Source organism: Chrysemys picta, chromosome 11 (assembly GCF_011386835.1).
Source record: "Chrysemys picta bellii isolate R12L10 chromosome 11, ASM1138683v2, whole genome shotgun sequence".
Classification (NCBI taxonomy): domain Eukaryota; kingdom Metazoa; phylum Chordata; order Testudines; family Emydidae; genus Chrysemys; species Chrysemys picta.
In genome coordinates this window covers 8,743,941-8,763,908 of record NC_088801.1, presented here as the reverse complement: position 1 = coordinate 8,763,908, position 19,968 = coordinate 8,743,941, and the positions used below count along the sequence as shown (strand labels likewise).

Here is a 19,968-nt window from a genome sequence, read left to right as displayed (position 1 = left end):
GGACATATGAAATATTTCCAAGGTTTTATTAAACAAAACCCGCACATGCAACGTTTATGCACATTTGCAGTAAGGATCTAAAATCTGGGCTTTGAATTATAAAGAACAGGGATGGTCCTAAACACTTGTTGAATCTGTATGCCTCCCTTCCACCACCCAAACATATATGACCCAAAAAAGGAAGCAGGGCACAGATGCTGACTTTCCAAAGTTCCGGGGGGTGCTTGACCCCTGGCTCTGCCCTAGACCCTGCCCCGCCCCCACCCCATCCTCCAAGGCCCCACCTCCACCCCACCTTTTACTGCCCCCGGTCCACCCAGCCCCACCTCTTCCTGCCCAGTTCTGCCCCCTCCCCCAAGGGCACTGCATCCTCACTCCTCCCACAGCCTCCTGGTGGCGGGGTGTGTGTGTGTGTGTGTGTGTGCTGATCAGCGGGGCCTGCTGGTAGGTGGGAAGTGCTGGGGGGGGGGCAGAGAGGGGGAGGTGATAGGAGGGCTGCTGGTGGTTGCTCAGCACCCACCATTTTTTCCCCCATGGGTGCTCCAGCCCCAGAGCACCCACAGGGTCAGTGCTTAAGAAGCAGGGCTTGACTATATCTATTTTAATTCTTGCAAGTGGCCCCATAGGACCTCAGGTCCCACCCCTTGGAAAAATGGTAAAATCTAGCCTAACCTCCCCCTTAAATTGCATAATTTGGCTGGTTAGTTTGCCCCACATCTCACCCTCCCCTTTATAGTAACATGACATTTGGGCACTGCCGTTTCCTCTTTCAACATCTATACCAGTAAGGTTTCAGGGAGAAAGCAAGCACATTTACAAATCTGCAACCGGTAAAGAGAACCCAGCCATGTAAGACAAGGTTCTTCAGGGGATGTCCAACTCAGGTAAGGATGATATCATCTCAAACTCCCACATCATCTTGCCCAGTTTTCTGAAGTGTTTTCTCTTGCCTACCCACAGTAGTTTGGAAAAAATAAAGATCTCCCCACACATCAGGGTGGGAGTGGCAGCCTAAGACACAATCCACAATTCCCAGGGGACTCAAAAGAAGCAGCATCAGCCATTAAAGCAAGTGTATTCATAAACATATGGCAGAAAGACAACCCCATCCCAAATTCTGAATTTCATACAGGCCCAAGGGACACAGGTTCTCTGAAATAAACTGGAGGAGCAACCTCCTATACATGGACAAAGGTCATCCCCAGCTGGATTCCAAACAGGGTATGGCAATGGTTCTCAAACTTTTGTACTGGTGACCCCTTTCGCATAGCAAGCCTCTGAGTACGTCCCCGCTCTTATAAATTAAAAAACGCTTTTTTATATATATTTAACACCATTATAAATGCTGAAGACAAAGCAGGATTTGGGGTGGAGGCTGACTGCTCGTGACCCCCCACGTAATAACTTCACGATCCCCTCCGGGGTGCCAACCCCCAGTTTGAGAACCCCTGGGGAACGGTCTCAAAGGGCCCCATTCCAAAGCACAGGGACAGCCCCAAACCCACATGCCAGGGCAGGGATTTCCAGCCCATGACTTCTCCAAAGGTGGCCTGTGTTATACAGGAGATCAGACTAATTGATCACAATGGTCCCTGCTGGCGCGGGACTCTATGAAGCTATGAATCTTCTGAAGCACACCCTTACTCACAGCCCCGCCTTCACCTCCACCTGGCTGGGCAGGGCGCCCCACCTCACTCCCACACACAAGGCTGCCCCAATCCTCTCTCCAGTCAGGGATTCCCCCATGGTGAGCACAGCTGGGCCCCTCCCCACGGGCACTCTGAGGAGAAGGGGGGACCCGGGAGACCCCCCCCTCTTGCGGGCAGCCCATGAGGGGCGGTGGCGGGCTCAGGAACTCTGTCTGAGAGGGAGCAAGAGACCCCCCCACTGGAGAGGGGGCCTGGGCCAGAGCCGGCAAGGGGGGTCCCCCTGACCCCGCGGGGAGAAGCCGCTGGGGCCGGAGCGCCCAGCCCCTGGGGAGTGACAGGGTCCCGGACCCCAGGGAAGCCCCGGCTCCCAGGGGCGAGGGGACAGTCCTGACCCGCCCCTTACCTGGGGCTGACACCCGGATCCTGCCTGCCGGCCGCGGCTCTGAGCGCCTCCCCGCCCCGCTGCGCTCCCTTGCATTGGGGTTCCGCTGCGCGCTCCCGCCGCGGGGCACTTCCGGCCGCGCGCGCGGCCCCCTCCCTTCTCGCTCACTCCGCACAACCGCCCGCTGCGTGGAGGCGGACCCGCTTCCGGGTCACGTGGCGCCCTCTGGTCAATCGCCACGCAGCCGCTGGAAAGGGCGGGGCCTGGCGGGGGCTCGGGAGAACCGCGGGGCGCAGCGGTAGGTGAGGTGGGGAGGCGCGGCGGCTCCAGGGCAGCAAGCGCGTGCCTGGGCGGGCCGGCCAGCCGCGGGGGGCGGCCGGTCGCTATGAGGGCAGCGGTCAGGCGGCCTTCGGCGGGAGGTCCCGCGGGTTCGGGGGCAATTCGGTGGCCGAAGCCGCGGGACCGGCGGATCACCCGCAGAAATGCGCCCAAAAGCCGCCTGACCGCCGTGCTTGGGGCGGCAAAAACAGAGCACCCCCTGGGGGGGAGGGGTGATGGGCGGTATTGATATGGGAGAGGTGGGGGGGTGTTGGGATGACAGGGGCGGGTTGGTGTTGGAAGGGGTGGGATGGCAGTGGGAGGGGTGGGGGAGGCTGGTGTTGGGATGGAGGGGTGGTGGTGGGATGGCAGAGGTAGGTTGTTGTTGGGATAGGTGAGGGGGGTAGGGGTGGTGCTGGGAGAGGTGAGGGGTGGTGGTGTTGGGATGACAGGGGCGGGTTGGTGTTGGGAGGGGTGGGATGGCAGTGGGAGGGGTGGGGGAGGCTGGTGTTGGGATGAAGGGGAGGGGTGGTGGTGGGATGGCAGAGGTAGGTTGTTGTTGGGATAGGTGAGGGGGGTAGGGGTGGTGCTGGGAGAAGTGGGGGGGTGTTGGGATGACAGGCGGGTTGGTGTTGGGAGGTGTGGGATGGCAGTGGGAGGAGTGGGGGAGGCTGGTGTTGGGATGGAGGGGTGGTGGTGGGATGTCAGGGGAAGGTTGTTGTTGGGATAGGTGAGGGGGGGTAGGGGTGGTGCTGGGAGAGGTGAGGGGGGTGGTGTTGGGATGACAGGGGCGGGTTGGTGTTGGGAGGGGTGGGATGGCAGTGGGAGAGGCTGGTGTTGGGATGAAGGGGAGGAGTGGGGGTGGGATAGCAGGGGGAGGGGGAAGGTTGTTGTTGGGATAGATGAGGGAGGGGGAGGGATGGTGCTGGGAGAGGTGAGGGAGGGGTGGTGTTGGGATGGCAGGGGGAAGATTGGAGGGGTGGTGGGATGATAGGGGCAGGGCTGGTGTTGGGAGGGGGTGGGTAAGGGTTGGTATTGGTATGGGAGGATTGTATAGGGAGGTGGCTGAGGGAGGGCTGGTGTTGGGAAGGGAAGGAGTTGGCAAGAAGGAGGAGGGGAAGGGAATTTTTGGATCCAGCATGCTTGAGATTAAAACCCAGAGATACTTTTTACTTCACCATCTGAGATATCAAGGAGTGCGACATGAACTCTCCCTCAGACTGTCCCAGTTTAAAGACACTCTACAAATGAGGAAGAAAAATGTGCTGGGGTTGGGGGGCTGGCAGGGAAAGATGGCAGCAATACCACTGCTCAGCATAGCAGCCAGCTGCCCAATGAGCTGTGAGACCTTGTCTTGGGCGAATGCTGGATGCTGCTGACACACACCCAGAGTCTGTGTGTGTCTCTCTCTCTGATACATCGTAAGATGCCAATAAAATATATTTTATTTGAATTGGGGTAGTAAGAGGTTAGGGATGGATGGGTGATGAGATGGGAGGAGATAGTTTTGTTGTGAGGGGACAGAGTTGCTAAAGGTCCAAAGTTCTCTCTCTTTTTAGGAGTCCCATCCTCATCTAATGAATCAGATAAGCAGCCAAATAGCAGCTTGCAAAGTTTTTCAATGCAGTCTACAGCTGCCTACATATTTAATCTAAAGTAGTAACCTATGGAGACAGTTTGCAGCATGTCACACTGGCTTAACCTGAGCATCGCCTGCCTTGTGGAGACTGCGGATGTGTCTGCACTCCAGCTGGGATCAAGTCTTCCAGCCTGGGTATAGTCGGGCTAGCTGCTAAAAATAGTAATGTGGATGTCGCAGCTTGAGTGGCAGCTTAGGCTCTCAAGCCCACCCGTAGTGCTGGTGACTAGCCCCACTCTCCATCAGAGTTGCAACATCCACACTGCTATTTTTACATGCTAGTGTGACCTTTAACCACATCTATCCTCTATTTATTGGACACAGGTGAAGGGGAAATGTAGACTTGTAAAGTAATCCAGGCATATCAAAGCATATTGTTTGCTATAATGATTTGAATCAGTATGTGTTGTGACCAGTATTATGTGCATGGTTACCATAGGCATTATAGGGTGTATTTTTGCCTCAGTACTTTGGGAAAGAATTTTACACATCAATTTAGAGGAGAATAAGTTCCTTTGTATTATTATTTGCATTGTACCAACTGTATCCCAGATGCTCTACAGACAGTAAGACGACAAATTCCCTGCCTCAGAGGGGTTAAAATCATATATAACATTCAAACAGATGGAGGTTTATTTATCTCCAACTGTTCTCTCTCATCATATGTTTAGATTGCGAGTTCCTTGTGGCAGGGACTGTATTTCTTATAGGTGCATACCCAGTCAGGTTCCCATTATGCTAGATAGTGTGCTTTTTGTGCTACAGCAATAATAATTAACAACAATAGCCTGTGTGAGTGAGCAGTAAACATTTTTGTTTGTTTGTTTTACAAAGGAAGAGTAAGATATATAGACATCTTGGAACAACAGCTACATTTTATAAGTGTAAAACTAAAATCTGGGGAGAATGTCAACTGGCATGAAGGAACTTAGAAATCATGGTGATGAACATGATAGGTAAGTTAGATTTGCTAGTAGTGAAATGAGTTGACCAAAAGAAGTGGGTTTTAAGTAAGGATTTGAAGGAGAGATTGGGTGGCAGATGGGTTCAGGGAGGATGTTCCAGGTAGAGGAGACAGAATGAGAAGACACACAATATATTGAGCCTGATTCTCCACTGCCTTACTCTCCCCACCCAGTGTTGTCATTTTCACTTGCAGAAAATGGGCATGAAATTTCAGCATCTGTGTGAGTGGAGAATTCTGATTTGGCAATGTTTTACACCCCTTTGGCCCTCACTTTGGACAAGTGCAAATGACTACACAAGGAGACCGTAAGTGGAGAATCAAGTCCATTGGCTTCAATGGCCGTGCCACCCACTCAGACCAATTCTCAATTTGGACGATTGTGTTTAATACAGAACTCCTTACATGCAGAGTTTAATGATAATGTTCCATAGTGTTGAGAATGAATGCCCTTCTGTCTCATTCCAGTTTCTCTTCACTAGCTGGGATCATCTGGAATTATCCCTTATAGTGGAATACTGGCAATACTGAATATTGGTTGGGTGGATCAGTGCTGCAAGGTCAGAAAACTTCCTTCCATATTTCCGTTTATTGCTGACATCTTAAAAGCCATTATTAGTCTTTGGTTTGTGGAACCTGTGATTTTGTAAGAATAGATCAGTTGTGAAATGAACAGTTCATACGACATTTTGAAGAGAGCATATTCATACCAAGACAACAAGGAGTCTGGTGGCACCTTAAAGACTAACAGATAGTCTTTAAGGTGCCACCAGACTCCTTGTTGTTTTTGTAGATACAGACTAACGGCTACCCCCTGATACTATTCATACCAAGGGCTTCCACCTAGAAAAGTTCAGAAACAACTGTCCTTCCAGGAGTTAAATTCTTGAGTGCCACATAGAGGTATTGGAGTTTTCCTGACATTCTTGGCTTGGATCTAAATTTCATTCTGAAGCTCCAGCAAAGGCAAAAATCCCATTGATGGCTGTAGGAGTTTGCCAACATAAGGGCTTCAGGATTCATCCCTGTTTGACTTTGAATCATAGATACTTGTTTTACTGATATGAACAAATTTTTGGCACTGTTTCCACTGAAGATTATACAAGTTAGGAAGAATGAGTTTGTAATCGTCCTTGCCTTGAGTATTATCAGTGTAGCTGTCAGCTAAGCAGGAACTGCAAAACCTTTATAATTGAGGAAGTTTGATTTGCAGAGCCTAGTTGTAGTTTGTGGTACCGGAAGTTAGAAAAACAGGGCAAGATTCTTTCCTCTGCTGTGATCTGCTCAGTGCAAGGGACAGCAGGTTGTGGGAGTCAGTTACAACTCCCTGATTCTCTGCCTTGCACAACTCCAGCCCCAACCCTGGCATAGGGTAGAATGACCTAGGGGCTGCTCTGACCTATGCTAGCTGGCAACAATTCCTAAGGGACTACAGGACATCTGAGAAGTGAAGGAACACACTAGCTGTGATCCATCTACCTTCCCAGGATGTCCTCTACACTGGAGTTGGGGTGTGGGTGAAGGGGTGTTGGCTACACCTGCACAGAGTTTCCTTCCACTCACTGAGGGTATTCACAATTGGCCATGTGTGGTCAATGTTCTGCAGTATCTGAGTGGCACAAAGGAGAGAATCAGGCCCATCACTTTTTATTTATTAATTAGCAAAAGTCATAGCTTGATTCTGATCCCACATACAGGATAATTTAATTAATAGGGCTGTAAATCAAGGAAGTTACACTAGTATAGAACTGGTGAGATCAGAATGAGGGGGATTGATAAAGAATATATTTGGGATGCCATTTATTTTTTAGCAGAATCACTTTTCAGAATAGAACTGTGCTGCATGTGGCTATGAAACGTTGATGCTCTTTGTTTTCAGAGTATTAGACCTTACATTTAAAAGCACACTTCCCATGTGCAGATTTTGTCATCCAGTTTATTCTCAGATATCCTGACAGAAGAGAGACTCCTACAGACTTTTGTTCTTTCTTACTTTGTTGTTCTCTCAATGTAAAACAACACAAAGATCTGTTTGGTCTCTGTGCATGGAGAAGCATAACACCAACCATACTGTAAAGATGATTTTGGACCTTTAAAAGGTTGGGTCTGGCTCTGTCATGCTCTACGAACTTCAGGATTCAAAAAAACCCAGGTGGAGTAAACTGAAATAGTGGCTACATGTGGGAAACAACTCGTAGTATATGAAATATAACTGTTTTTGGCCTCCAAGGAGTTAATGGCAGTTTGATTTCCTCGGCCATTTCCTCTTTGCCACAGACAGCGGAAGTCATCACAGTGAAACAGACTTTCAATGGAAAATCATCTTGCAGCTTCAGCTAAAGCGGAGATTTGTGACAGGATAAAATCCCAAAGTAATTTGTAAGAGGAAGATTCTTAATGACCTCTCCTAGCTTGTGAGGCAAGGGATTTCACATTCCAAGTGATTTAAGAGTCCTGCACCTGCAGGTCAGCATAGTAATCAGTAACATGACAAATTTAGGGCTGGATCTTGCAACCTCATATGAGCTGTCTTTACTCATATTTGCAGTTCCACTGAGCCTGATCCTAATCCCCTTAATTAGGGCCTGATCCCATTGAAGCCAAATAGCATTTAGCTATCAATTTCCATGAAAATGGGGCTTGCTTAGGAAAAACTCCTATAGAAAGCAGGGAGAATTTTTCCTCAGTAACAGTGGAGTAGACAATATTGAGGATGTGGCTTACTGAGTTAATTGGTACGACTCAGTTGAGTAAGGGATGTAGGATAGGGATTTGAACCAGTATGGAAAATGTTGCATGCTGGGAGAGGATCAAATCTCAATTGTCACTTATTCATAAGTCTCTATAATAAGGAACTAAAATTAAATTGTCCAGATCACATTATTGATATATGTATCAGTTAATAACATGAGTAACTGGATGTGATAGCAACCAGACATCGAATATGAGGTGATCAATATTTCAAAATGAAGCCTTGTCAATATAAAATACATTAAGAAATCTCAAAATATCTTTCTGTATATATAGTATTTAATTAAACTGATTTATTCTCTTACAAAGAGACCAGGTCAATATCCTCTTCTAGAAATAAAAACCATAGCTTGTTATCCATTAAAGAGAGACCTGCATATTTGGCTCTAATGTCATTATTTATGTTTAATGCAGGTTTCTCTTTTTAATTTTATAAACAGGTATTGCAAATATTGTGAGGCATGGAGGCCTTTTATCCAATTAAACCGAGTAGGGCTTTTTTCCAAGCACTGTATTTTACACAAGATAGATTTTTGGATCTAAATTGAGTAACGGTAGTTAGTTTCTCTCATTGTATTATTCATGTCTCATTATAATACCTTCACAGAGTTACTCTGACAGTGCCTAAAAGCATATGTGATGTTTACAACTTTTTCTAAAAGTCAAAAGGAAGCCGGGGGATCAGGTGGATGAGGCTTTCTTCAGGCAGCTAACAAAAGTTACTAGATCACAGGCCCTGGTTCTCATGGGGGACTTCAGTCACCCCGATATCTGCTGGGAGAGCAATACAGGAGTGCACAGACAACCCAGGAAGTTTTTGGAAAGTGTAGGGGACAATTTCCTCATGCAAATGCTGAAGGAACCAACTAAGGGCAGAGCTCTTCTTGACCTGCTGCTCACAAACAGGGAAGAATTAGTAGGCAAAGCAAAAGTGGATGGGAACCTGGGAGGCAGTGACCATGAGATGGTCGAGTTCAGGATCCTGACACAAGGAAGAAGTGAGAGCAGCAGAATACGGACCCTGGACTTCAGAAAAGCAGACTTCGACTCCCTCAGGGAACTGATGGGCAGGATCCCCTGGGAGAATAACATGAGGGGGAAAGGAGTCCAGGAGAGCTGGCTGTATTTTAAAGAATCCTTTGCAGGAACAAACCATCCCAGTGTGTAGAAAGAATAGTAAATATGGCAGGCGACCAGCTTAGCTTAACAATGAAATCCTTGCTGATCTTAAACACAAAAAAGTAGCTTACAAGAAGTGGAAGCTTGGACAAATGACCAGGGAGGAGTATAAAAATATTGCTCAGGCATGCAGGAGTGAAATCAGGAAGGCAAAATCACACTTGGAGTTGCAGCTAGCAAGGGATATTAAGAGTAACAAGAAGGGTTTCTACAGGTATGTTAGCAACAAGGTGGTGGTCAAGGAAAGTGTGGGCCCCTTACTGAATGGGGGAGGCAACCTAGTGACAGAGCATGTGGAAAAAGCTAACGTACTCAATACTTTTTTTGCTTCAGTCTTCACAAACATGGTCAGCTCCCAGACTACTGCACTGGGCAGCACAGTATGGGGAGGAGGTGACCAGCCCTCTGTGGAGAAAGAAGTGGTTTGGGACTATTTAGAAAAGCTGGACGAGCACAAGTCCATGGGGCCAGATGCACTGCATCCGAGGGTGCTAAAGGAGTTGGCCAATGGCTCTGCAATCACATCTGCCATTATCTTTGAAAACTCATGGCGTTCGGGGGAGGTGCCGGATGACTGGAAAAAGGTTAATGTAGTGCCCATCTTTTAAAAAGGGAAGGAGGAGTATCTGGGGAACTACAGGCCACTCAGCCTCACCTCAGTCCCTGGAAAAATCATGGAGCAGGTCCTCAAGGAATCAATTTGAAGCACTTAGAAGAGAGGAAAGTGATCAGGAACAGTCAGCATGGATTCACCAAGGGCAAGTCATGCCTGACTAACCTAATTGCCTTCTATGAGGAGATAACTGGCTCTGTGGATGAGGGGAAAGCAGTGGATGTGTTATTCCTTGACTTTAGCAAAGCTTTTGATATGGTCTCCCACAGTATTCTTGCCAGCAAGTTAAAGAAGTATGGGCTGGATGAATGGACTGTATGGCGGATAGAAAGCTGGCTAGATCATCGGGCTCAACGGATAGTGATCAATGGCTCCATGTCTAGTTGGTAGCTGGTATCAAGTGGAATGTCCCAAAGGTCAGTCCTGGGGCCGGTTTTGTTCAATATCTTCATTAATGATCTGGAGGATGGTGTGGACTGCACTCTCAGCAAGTTTGCAAATGACACTAAACTGGGAGGAGTGGTAGATACGCTGGAGGATAGGGATCGGATACAGAGGGACCTAGACAAATTAGAGGATTAGGCCAAAAGAAATCTGATGAGGTTCAACAAGGACAAGTGCAGAGTCCTGCACTTGGGACGGAAGAATCCCATGCACTGCTACAGACTGGGGACCAAATGGCTAGGCAGCAGTTCTGCAGCAAAGGACCTAGGGGTTACAGTGGACAAGAAGCTGGGTATGAATTAAAACAGTGTGCCCTTGTTGCCAAGAAGGCTAATGGCATTTTGGGCTGTATAAGTAGGGGCATTGCCAGCAGATCGAGGGATGTGATCGTTCCCCTCTATTCGACATTGGTGAGGCCTCATCTGGAGTACTGCGTCCAGTTTTGTTCCCCACACTACAAGAAGGATGTGGAAAAATTGGAAAGAGTCCAGCGGAGAGCAACAAAAATGATTAGGGGTCTGGAGCACATGACTTATGAGGCGAGGCTGAGGGAACTGGGATTGTTTAGTCTGCAGAAGAGAAGAATGAGGGGGGATTTGATAGCGGCTTTCAACTACCTGAAAGGGGGTTCCAAAGAGGATGGATCAGTGGTAGCAGATGACAGAACAAAGAGTAATGATCTCAAGTTGCGGGGGGGGGGTTAGGTTGGATATTAGGAAAAACTTTTTCACTAGGAGGATGGTGAAGCACTGGAATGGGTTACCTAGGGAGGTGGTGGAATCTCTTTCCTTAGAGGTTTTTAAGGTCAGGCTTGACAAAGCCCTGGCTGGGATGATTTAGTTGGGGATTGGTCCTGCTTTGAGCAGGGGGTTGGACTATATGACCTCCTGAGGTCCCTTCCAACCCTCATATTCTATAGCTTTCACTGCACTTGCAACAATACCACTCTGCACTATGATATTACACCTCTACCCCAATATAACGCGACCCGATATAACACAAATTCGGATATAACGCGGTAAAGCAGTGCTCCGGAGGGGCGGGGCTGCGCACTCCAGCGGATCAAAGCAAGTTCGATATAATGCGGTTTCACCTATAATGCAGTAAGATTCTTTTGGCTCCTGAGGACAGCATTATATTGGGGTAGAGGTGTATTAAATCTCCCAGTCTAAGGGTTGGTCAATACTTGACTGAGGGAGCTCCCCTGAAAATCCAGATGCTGCAGGAAGTGATTCTGGTGATTAAGTAAATGATGTGCTTTTCTCTAAGTCATTTCTGAATCATCGTCCCAACAAGGTTTCAAGAAAGCACCATACTCCCAACTATGCAGCCTTTTGCATGAGCTGTGAATCCAAGTACTAGTAAGCTGTAGTCCTTAACTTTTACCAAGGGGAAAGTGTTAACCCAGGTGTACTGAGCACATTCCAGTTTGTATAGTTATATTTTGCATACTTAATTTCCTCCTGTAAATTTGCTTTGGTATAGATTCTTCCCCTGATAAGCTTGTGTAATGTGTTGTGCACGGTTAATCAGCTGTGGCATTTCACCCCAGAGGTGACAGCCCTTCAGCAATGGGTAAAGTGGTTCCTTTCTGTAGTTTGGCCAATTAGTAAAGTTGATAAGGAGATCTAAGTAGCTGAAAAGTGCTACATCAGTGTAGTATCATTGTGACATGATTTCTAATCATCTTAAATCATTCAGTTGTTCAAAGTAGTACTGGAGAAACAACCTGCATGACAATCTTCTGGGCTTCAGAACATTTTTATTACAGAGGGGACCAATGTTCCCTCTAATTTTTGACAGGCCAGGTGCGCAAAAAATTTCTTCTGTGCACGGTGTTTCGCCGTGTGTGTGGGGTTTAAGATCTGTGTGCACGCGCAGAGCTTAGAGGGAACAGTGGAGGGGACATTTACCAATAATGCTGTTCAGTATTCATATGTTCATTTACACAGTATTCTTCTATAGAAACAACATGTTTCTTGTGGTGGGGAAGCCAATATACCTACAAACAGCTTCTCATTTCCCTTTGACTAAAATGATTAAAAAGTATGATTACTTTAGGGTTGATGATTAAGGAAAGTGATTTAAAAATGAATGTATCTTGTACCACAACAGTCTTGTATAACAGCTCCTCTATCTTCTCAATCAACTATAGCCTACATTTATGGGCCTGACAAAAGAGGTTGAAATTAACTTTTCATTACAACCCTAACTGCTAGAAGCTAATTATGTTAGTATAAATTACTAGTGCTCCTCCTGCTTATACAGGCCTTACTCATCCTATTAATTAGCTCAGATAATGAATGAATACTTAAGTGCCTATGGTCACAAAATATATATCTTCTAAGTGACATCCCTTATTTCTATTTTATTCCTCTGATGTATGTCCTGCTGCTATATTGAGATACCGTTAAAACTCAGGGATGATATTTCTTTTAAAAAAAAGCATGGAATGGATTATTGAACTTCTATGTAACAGTCTCCACGTGGTATGGAAATAAAAAATAATTTGAGTACAGCAGGACATTCTCTCTCTCTCTCTCTCTCCAGTCCTGAAATTTAATTCTTTCCGGATTTCCATGATGGATTTCTTTTTTTGCATAAACATAAAAATGTAAAGCACAAAAGCATAAAATTCTGCATTAAAATACTGTTGAAGGAGGAACAATTAACAAAAGCCAGGAAATTCTCAGTAAGAACTTATTAAACCATAAATGATTCTTAGCCCAGGGCTAGCACATAATGTTACACACAACATACAATGCGAGTCTAGGCACCAAAGAAGAAGTCAAGAACCTTCACTCTAGATAATATGTCTATATTTTGCATTGAATAGGGTTCTATATTTGATATAGTGAGGGCGGTAAGTTTTATTAGGAAACAAATTAATACCCAAGTTAACTAGAACAGAAATATGCTGACAAGTTATTTCAAACGACACTTTAAATTGAAGTAGAGGTGCCCAAATTTTGCAAACCTGAGGACTGCTGATGGGATTCACGAAACTTGTATACACTGTACTGTGTAGGGCCAGTTCTTTAGCTGGTGTAATTCAGCATAGCACCATTGACTTCAGTGGAACTACACTGATTTACAGCAGCTGAGGATCTGGCTTTATATGTTTGTTTGTTTTTCAAAAATAAATGCCAGTAATCCTAAATTTGTCTGATTTGTAGTATAACATCTGGCCTTGCAGATCTTGTCCTGTCCCTGGGATTAACATTTTAGGACTGCCCAGCATTCCTTGGTCAAACCAAGTTTAAAGTCTTGATGATAATCCTGGGCCAGAATCCAATCTCAGTTTTAGCCCATTGACATTACTCCAGATTTACACTAGTGTAACTGAGGCCAGAATCTGGGCCCATGTATCTGAAGACTGCCAACAAATACCTTTCAGGAGGTGCTGTCTGTACACCTAAATGGAAAAAAATGTGCCCAAGACATGTCTGTATCTGTTAAGAAGCTTGAGAACTATGATTTTACTTTAATCATACAATCACCTTTGGGATCATGTTTATTAGGTAGCTTTACCCAAGCTTTTAGGGGACAATTAATCAAAATTTGACATTTCTGATTGTAAAGTGCTCAAATCTATTCAGACTTGCAATTCATCCTCAAGCCAGATTTGTGAAGGACAACTCTAGAAACTTTAGTCTGATCAGACTATTAATACCAGAACACTAATGCATCTGAACTGTCACGTATAGCTACATTCCTTTCATAACCCAAACCAGGGCTTTACCCTTTATATATGCCTCTCTAATAGTTTTAGTAGGATTAAAGCCAAGCATCTGAACACACAAGACCTTTCTGCTGCCTTGCATCTTTTGTAGTCTTTTATACTGTAGAAAGTGGATGTAAAATGCTACCAGATCAAAATGACACCTTGTACTGGTGAAAATGACATAGAAAGTGCAAGACAGTGGGGAATTGGGGCCATAATGTATGCATTAAGCGCTACAGACTGATCCAAAGTTCATTAAAGTCAGGCCAGAAAATGCAAATGTAGCCCAGAAGTGGTTAATTAATGTGCAGCATCCAAACACTTCCATATTAGTGAGTGCTAGATTTTCCGTCAGTTTTACTTGCTGTAATCTATATTTACCTCATTCTCATGTGCTGGTATCTTCTGACAATCAAATCGGCATTACTTTTCTGATCAAAAATGAGTGAAAGGGTACCTCTCTTCAAAAGTGGAATGATGGCTCAGGAAGGAGAATCTAGAGGTCTTTAACACTAGCTGATAATGCTGAACCCAGCACAATAGTGATCAGAAATCATTACCAATAGATGTTTGGTGGCACATAGCAAATGTTGGTCTCGGGTTGCTTCCCATGGGAAGCTTAGTGGGGATATGAATAGGGGCAGATATTCCAGGCATACTGGACGGCTCAGAAGCTTGTACATAGTTGGGAATGGGCAAGAGAGGCAGATAGATAGACCCATATTTTAAAAGATGGATTTTTTTCTTATACAAAGCAACAGAGGGTCCTGTGGCACCTTTAAGACTAACAGAAGTATTGGGAGCATAAGCTTTCGTGGGTAAGAACCTCACTTCTTCAGATGCAAGCAAGACTTCTGTTAGTCTTAAAGGTGCCACAGGACCCTCTGTTGCTTTTTACAGATTCAGACTAACACGGCTACCCCTCTGATACTTTCTTATACAAGTGTATTAACTCATCAGGTTACTCCCTTGTAAATTCAGAAAGGGTCTTTAAATAAAACAAGCCTGAGAGCTTATTGCAAAGTGGAGGCAGCTGTCACTTCCTTCCCCACACAGTGCATCCTGACATGCACTTTGGAAACCAAATTTTTGCCTATGTGGCATGAGACATGCAGGCAGATGCCAAATGGAGTAACCATGTCACATTGCTGCAAACCCACCTTTTTCACTTTTCTTTGCAGAGCCTAACCATGTACATCTCCCCAACTTGATGCAATCCCACCCTTTTAACTTTCTCTTTGCAAAGCCTAAGCAATGTGACCACCTGCTGCTGCAGCTCTCTTTTGATTAGCTTGGGAAGCGTGCTTTTCTTGAATCAGCTGAGAATCCTCAGAGTCCTCCAGACAAAAGACTCAGCAATGATTGTGGTGGTGGTTTTCTTAACATTTCTCAGGGGATTTTTTGGGGAGGTTTCAATTCAGCAAGAAATGGATATAAATTCAGCTGAATTTTTTAAAAATGAGTTTGTATTTTATTCATCTGTGGCTGATATTAGCAGAGATGGGCCTGAGCTATCATGTCCCAGTATGATCTTTCCTGTCTTGTGGCAGGAAGCGGTGAAGACCCAGTGTTTTGGTTCTGCCCATTACAAAAATAGGGGACCATTTGCAAAATTCAAACTTAAAAGTTCAGGGCTGTTCAGATGTGGGAGTTTGCCTCATGCTCATCTTTGATATTTAGTTGACATTGAGTTGATATTTACAGTTATTTCCAGAATGCTTTGTTCAGCAAGACTCCTAGTTCTTACTAACTTCTTCACTATATGAATAAATCACATTCAAGTTTTCCCACTCTGTGTTTTCAAGCATCATCTTGCTGCAACCTTTGTTTAAATAAAAGATAAGGCCAATATGCTACTTCGCATGAAAGTTAAAAATAAAAGCAGGTAAATATAACCTTTTGGAAGAAACAGAAAAACCTTACGATTTGAAAACTGAAACATGGGGAATTTTTTGGCAATGGAAATAAAAAGTTTGAGCCTCTTGTCTATAGCTAGGACTCTCTTCTGCATCCTCAAAAATCATCTGTATAAATTAAAATATAAACATCCTTTTATAAATTCTTGAATCTGTGTTGGTCATGCATTCTTATTACAATGCCAGCATGTGTGTCCTGACACAACCTCAGTTATGCTACCGTGTTCTGGTTAAATGAGAATGAGATTTAGTTCCTAGCTGTGGGAAACAAACTCTCCTCTACCTCCAGAGCTTTCCAAGTTGATTTAAATCTGTCTGCATCCTCATGCGATTATTGCACATGCAACAAGTTCACTGTACCTCATGATTGAACTGTTGATCCTTGACACAGCTATCACATGGCACAGGTGAACTTTCTTGTAATTACTGGGTTTTGTTTTTCTGTAGCAGGTATAAATTAAAAAGAATGTGTTGTCAGTTCACAGAAGCTCCCAGTGTAAAAACAAGTAGATGTGATTGATGTGTTTTTGCCCTTAATTGCTGTACCTACAACCTACCGCATCAGTTTCACCAATTTCTTTCTTCTACCTCCAGTAGAGAAATCCCCAAGCTGTAGAATAAGCTCTTTCCTTCACCTCCTCACCTCACCTCCTCTTGCAAGAGCTGATAGCAAGAAGGCCAAGCCAAGGCAGTTGTAATAAATCTTTAGCTGTAAAGACTTCAGTCATAAGCAAAACCAAAAAGGAGTCTGGTGGCACCTTAAAGACTAACAGATTTATTTGGGCATAAGCTTTTGTGGGTAAAAACCTCACTTCTTCAGATGCATAGAGTGAAAGTTACAGATGCAGGCATTATATACTGACACATGGAGAGAAGGGAGTTACTTTGCAAGTGGAGAACCAGTGTTGACAGGGCCAATTCAATCAGGGTGGATGGAGTCCACTCCCAATAATAGATGAGGAGGTGTCAATTCCAGGAGAGGAAAAGCTGCTTCTGTAATGAGCCAGCCACTCCCAGTCCCTATTCAAGCCCAGATTAATGGTGTTAAATTTGCAAATGAAGCAGGCACCACATGGCCATCAAGGTCACAAGCTGGGGATGGGGGTGGGCAGGGCAATAGACAGTGCAAGTTTTCTCTCCAAGAGACAGGCCCCTTACCACTTGAGCTAAAAATATGCCTCTACTGGCTGTAGGGGTAAGAGTAAGGCTTATTATTTACAGACCAGCCACTAGTGGGTGACACACATTTCATGCAGTACAGGGCCATGCAGTGCTTAAAGTGTAGGGTGGGGTGGGGGGGAGGGGAGAGAGGGAAGGGAAAGTGCTGCAAGGGGTCACAGACCCAGCAAAAAAAACATTTACTGGGAGCCAGGTTGCTAAGGGGCACACTTTAAGCTCTGTCTTACTGAAGCTGCTGCTCCCCTTTGATGACAGGCCCTCACTTTTTTCAGACCGCTTTAAGCGCTGGGGCCATGCTGCACAGATACACCAACCTGAACATTACAGACTAATGCATCTCTGTCCCTTCTTTTCTAGCTCCCTAATCCCACCTCGCCGAGCGAAATTCCAGCAGCCATGCTTGCTGCTCTTCCCCTGCAGATTTGGAGGGGTAGCTCCCAGGTCACTGTCATGCTCTGCAACAGCTACTACAGTTGATGTGAACATGCACTCTCCCAGACCCATGAGGTGCTCCCAGCTGGACAGCAAGACCTCCGAGGTGACACCACCCCTCTGGCTACTACTATGGAATACAGACCAGTCCATCAGGGAAGTGGTTATGGGCTGGGTTCTGGTTCAAACCTAGCCTAGGACAATAGTGGCTGGAAGTTGTTACCATCACAAAAACTACAAATGCAACGGACACCTTAGCAGTCTCAGCAGAGGCAAAGGATTGAGTGGGCTCCGGAAACTGAACAACGCTCTCTGCTCTCAGGTCAGAATTAAAGCATATTGGCATGGCATAGTGGGGGAAGTTTACACTGCTACTGCCTGTTCTGTGGATAAATACAGGCTTTCAGTTTCCAAGCACTGCCACCTATGACCAAAACGCAATATACTTCAAATGAGCTAACAAAATGCAGCAGCTGTTTAACAGTGGGCAAAAACACTCTACTATACCTCTCTAGAAAAGGAAGTAAGGACTAACTTCTTCAGTTGAAGCCTTTTGTGGAGGCAGGACAATAATTATGCAAGTTGGAATTTGCCCAGGACACCATGGCTAACAACCCTGTACCTGCAAAAAGTACTATGGGATCTCTGATGAACATAAGTGGTCAAAACCTCAGTTTTGCATTTCCTCTGGACAGTTAATTCCCAGTGAATTAGTGCGAAGCATTGCACATCTTTTTATAACAGAGCACTGCTTCAATTTTCTGGCAGGTATTGCCCACGCGCCTACCTCAATGAGGAAGGTACATACACTTTTTCCACAACTAATGCTAGCCTCGCCTTGCTGATTGATTAGCATGAGTGGGCAGGATGCCCCCTCTTTCCTCTGGGGTAGCTATGAAGCAACAGGATGCACTCTCTTCCTTCCACGGTCTCAGCTTGCTGCCTCCACAACAGCCCCTGCCTTTGCTGGCAAGATATCCCAACCAAATTCCAGTGCAAGTAATTACATTCTGCCTTCCTGAAAATTTCCCTACAGTTTCAGATGGATAGCGTCGTCTTACTACTTCCCTCTCATAAGCTGTTGTGTAGTGCTGTTAAACAACTGCCATGTTTCATCCCCGCAGTGGATGCATTTCAATTGTGGGGGAAGTGATCACCATATAATTGTATTATGTTGATGAGGATTGTGGCACTTAAGCATGCTGGGCACCTATATTCGTTTGTAAAGTGCTTTGGCAACTTTTGGCTTGGAAGGAGCTATGTTAATGTAAGATATTTTCTTAATTTTCATTACTAACACGGAATGTGCTTACAATTTGTGGGGTTTTTTTTTATCCCAATTGTGACACTTGTACATGTCTGGCCCCTTCAGCTATGGACATTTTCCCCTATTGACTAAGAGAAACTGGAGTCTTCACCCACCGTTTTACAAACTCTAAACATTGCTATTAGGTGAGAAACATGCATGCTCCTTACGCATGACAATTCTTAGCACCATACTGCGGGAGGCAGTATAGGGGCTGCGTAGTCTAATGGATTGAACACCAGACTAAGAGCCTGCAGTATTCATCCTGGTTCTGACAATGATTCACTCTGTGGCCTCACTTAGCATTCAATAACTCAGCTTCCCAATCTGTAAAATGAGGATAGCGTTTACCTTTCTATTTCACAGGGTGTTGTCCTGATTATTTAATATTTGTACAGCACTTCTAAGATATAAAATGCTAAGTATTATTACAATAGGCACATACATGTGGCAGAGAGGGCATTACTGTGCTTGCCATTAGCATCTTCTCTATATCGAGACTCACGGTCACGTTCTGCTTTGGATTTACACCTGTATAACCAAGAGCGGAATTTGCCAGCTGTTCCTGTAAGGCTCATTTGCATTAAGATAAGACTGGCCCTACTGGGTCAGACCAAGGGTCCATCTAGCCCAGTATCCCGTCTTCCAACAGTGGCCAGTGCCAGGTGCTCCAGAGGGAATGAACAGGACAAGTAATCATCAAGTGATCCATTCGCTCATTCCCAGCTTCTGGCAAACAGAGGCTAGGGTAACCATTCCTGCCCATCCTGGCTAATAGCCACTGATGGACCTATCCTCCATTGTAAGGGAGCCTTTTTGTTTCCTGGTTCATTTTTATTGATTTACATCAAATCATAGACATGCCTGGTGCCTAGAGGTGCAGAAAAACAGACGGCCCTTCCCTGTGAAGATTACAATAAAAAATGAAAAAAATGCACAGTAAAAAGAACAGCGGATGCCAATGAGCAAGGGAATCCAGCCCAGGGAGTGTGCTTTTCCAAAGACCTGACTGAACATGCATTAGTAACTCATCATCTGTAACTGGACAGAGTTAGGGGTTTTTTGTTAAGAAGTAGATAGCAACGCCTGGTGGCTAAGCACAGAAATGCTTTATAGCAGAAATGCATTTTAAGAAGGGATTTGAATGAAGACAGAAAGGTGTATTTGTTCAGAAAGACTTGTCCGTGAAGATTTACACCAGATAAAATAACTTACACGCTTTTACACCAAAAGTGACTTCCTGAGGAATGAGAGTATAAGAAATAAAGCAGTTTTTCCTATAGTATATTTTTATTATTATCAAAGAGTGCTCTTAGACACAGCGCCTGGAGTGACATTAGCAAACTCTGGCTGCCGTTTCATTACAGGATTACCTTCAGAAAATCCCCTGCCATTATCAGACATGCTGACAAAACCAGAAACGTGTTCTTCGTCCAAAGAGGAAAAATGTAATTAGCTCCCATCCATCTAAG

At 45.2% G+C, this 19,968-nt stretch overlaps 1 protein-coding gene and 1 long non-coding RNA gene across 10 annotated transcripts in view; one reads left to right on the top strand and one right to left on the bottom strand.

Annotated features, from left to right (window-relative positions):
• RALB (RAS like proto-oncogene B) overlaps positions 1–19,968 on the bottom strand; it is an 85,688-nt gene that overhangs the window by 55,363 nt on the left and 10,357 nt on the right. For 3 of the 5 annotated variants that reach the window (XM_065560495.1, XM_005279771.5, XM_042843064.2), the window contains exon 1: positions 2,053–2,192. The exons of the other annotated variants lie outside the window; for them this stretch is intronic. The gene's annotated coding sequence lies outside the window, so the exon portion shown is untranslated. Of the gene's footprint in view, positions 1–2,052; positions 2,193–19,968 lie in introns of those variants that run through there. 5 annotated transcript variants of the gene reach the window in all.
• Positions 2,209–19,778, top strand: LOC135974111 (uncharacterized). 5 transcript variants are annotated; one of them, XR_010591261.1, is made up of 3 exons: positions 2,271–2,329; positions 5,421–5,512; positions 17,116–19,778. It is a non-coding gene; the product is annotated as an uncharacterized LOC135974111 (long non-coding RNA). The 5 variants fall into 5 exon arrangements; XR_010591260.1 differs by lacking the exon at positions 2,271–2,329 and adding an exon at positions 3,306–3,770 and having other exon boundaries at positions 4,823–5,512; XR_010591259.1 differs by lacking the exon at positions 2,271–2,329 and adding an exon at positions 3,374–4,944.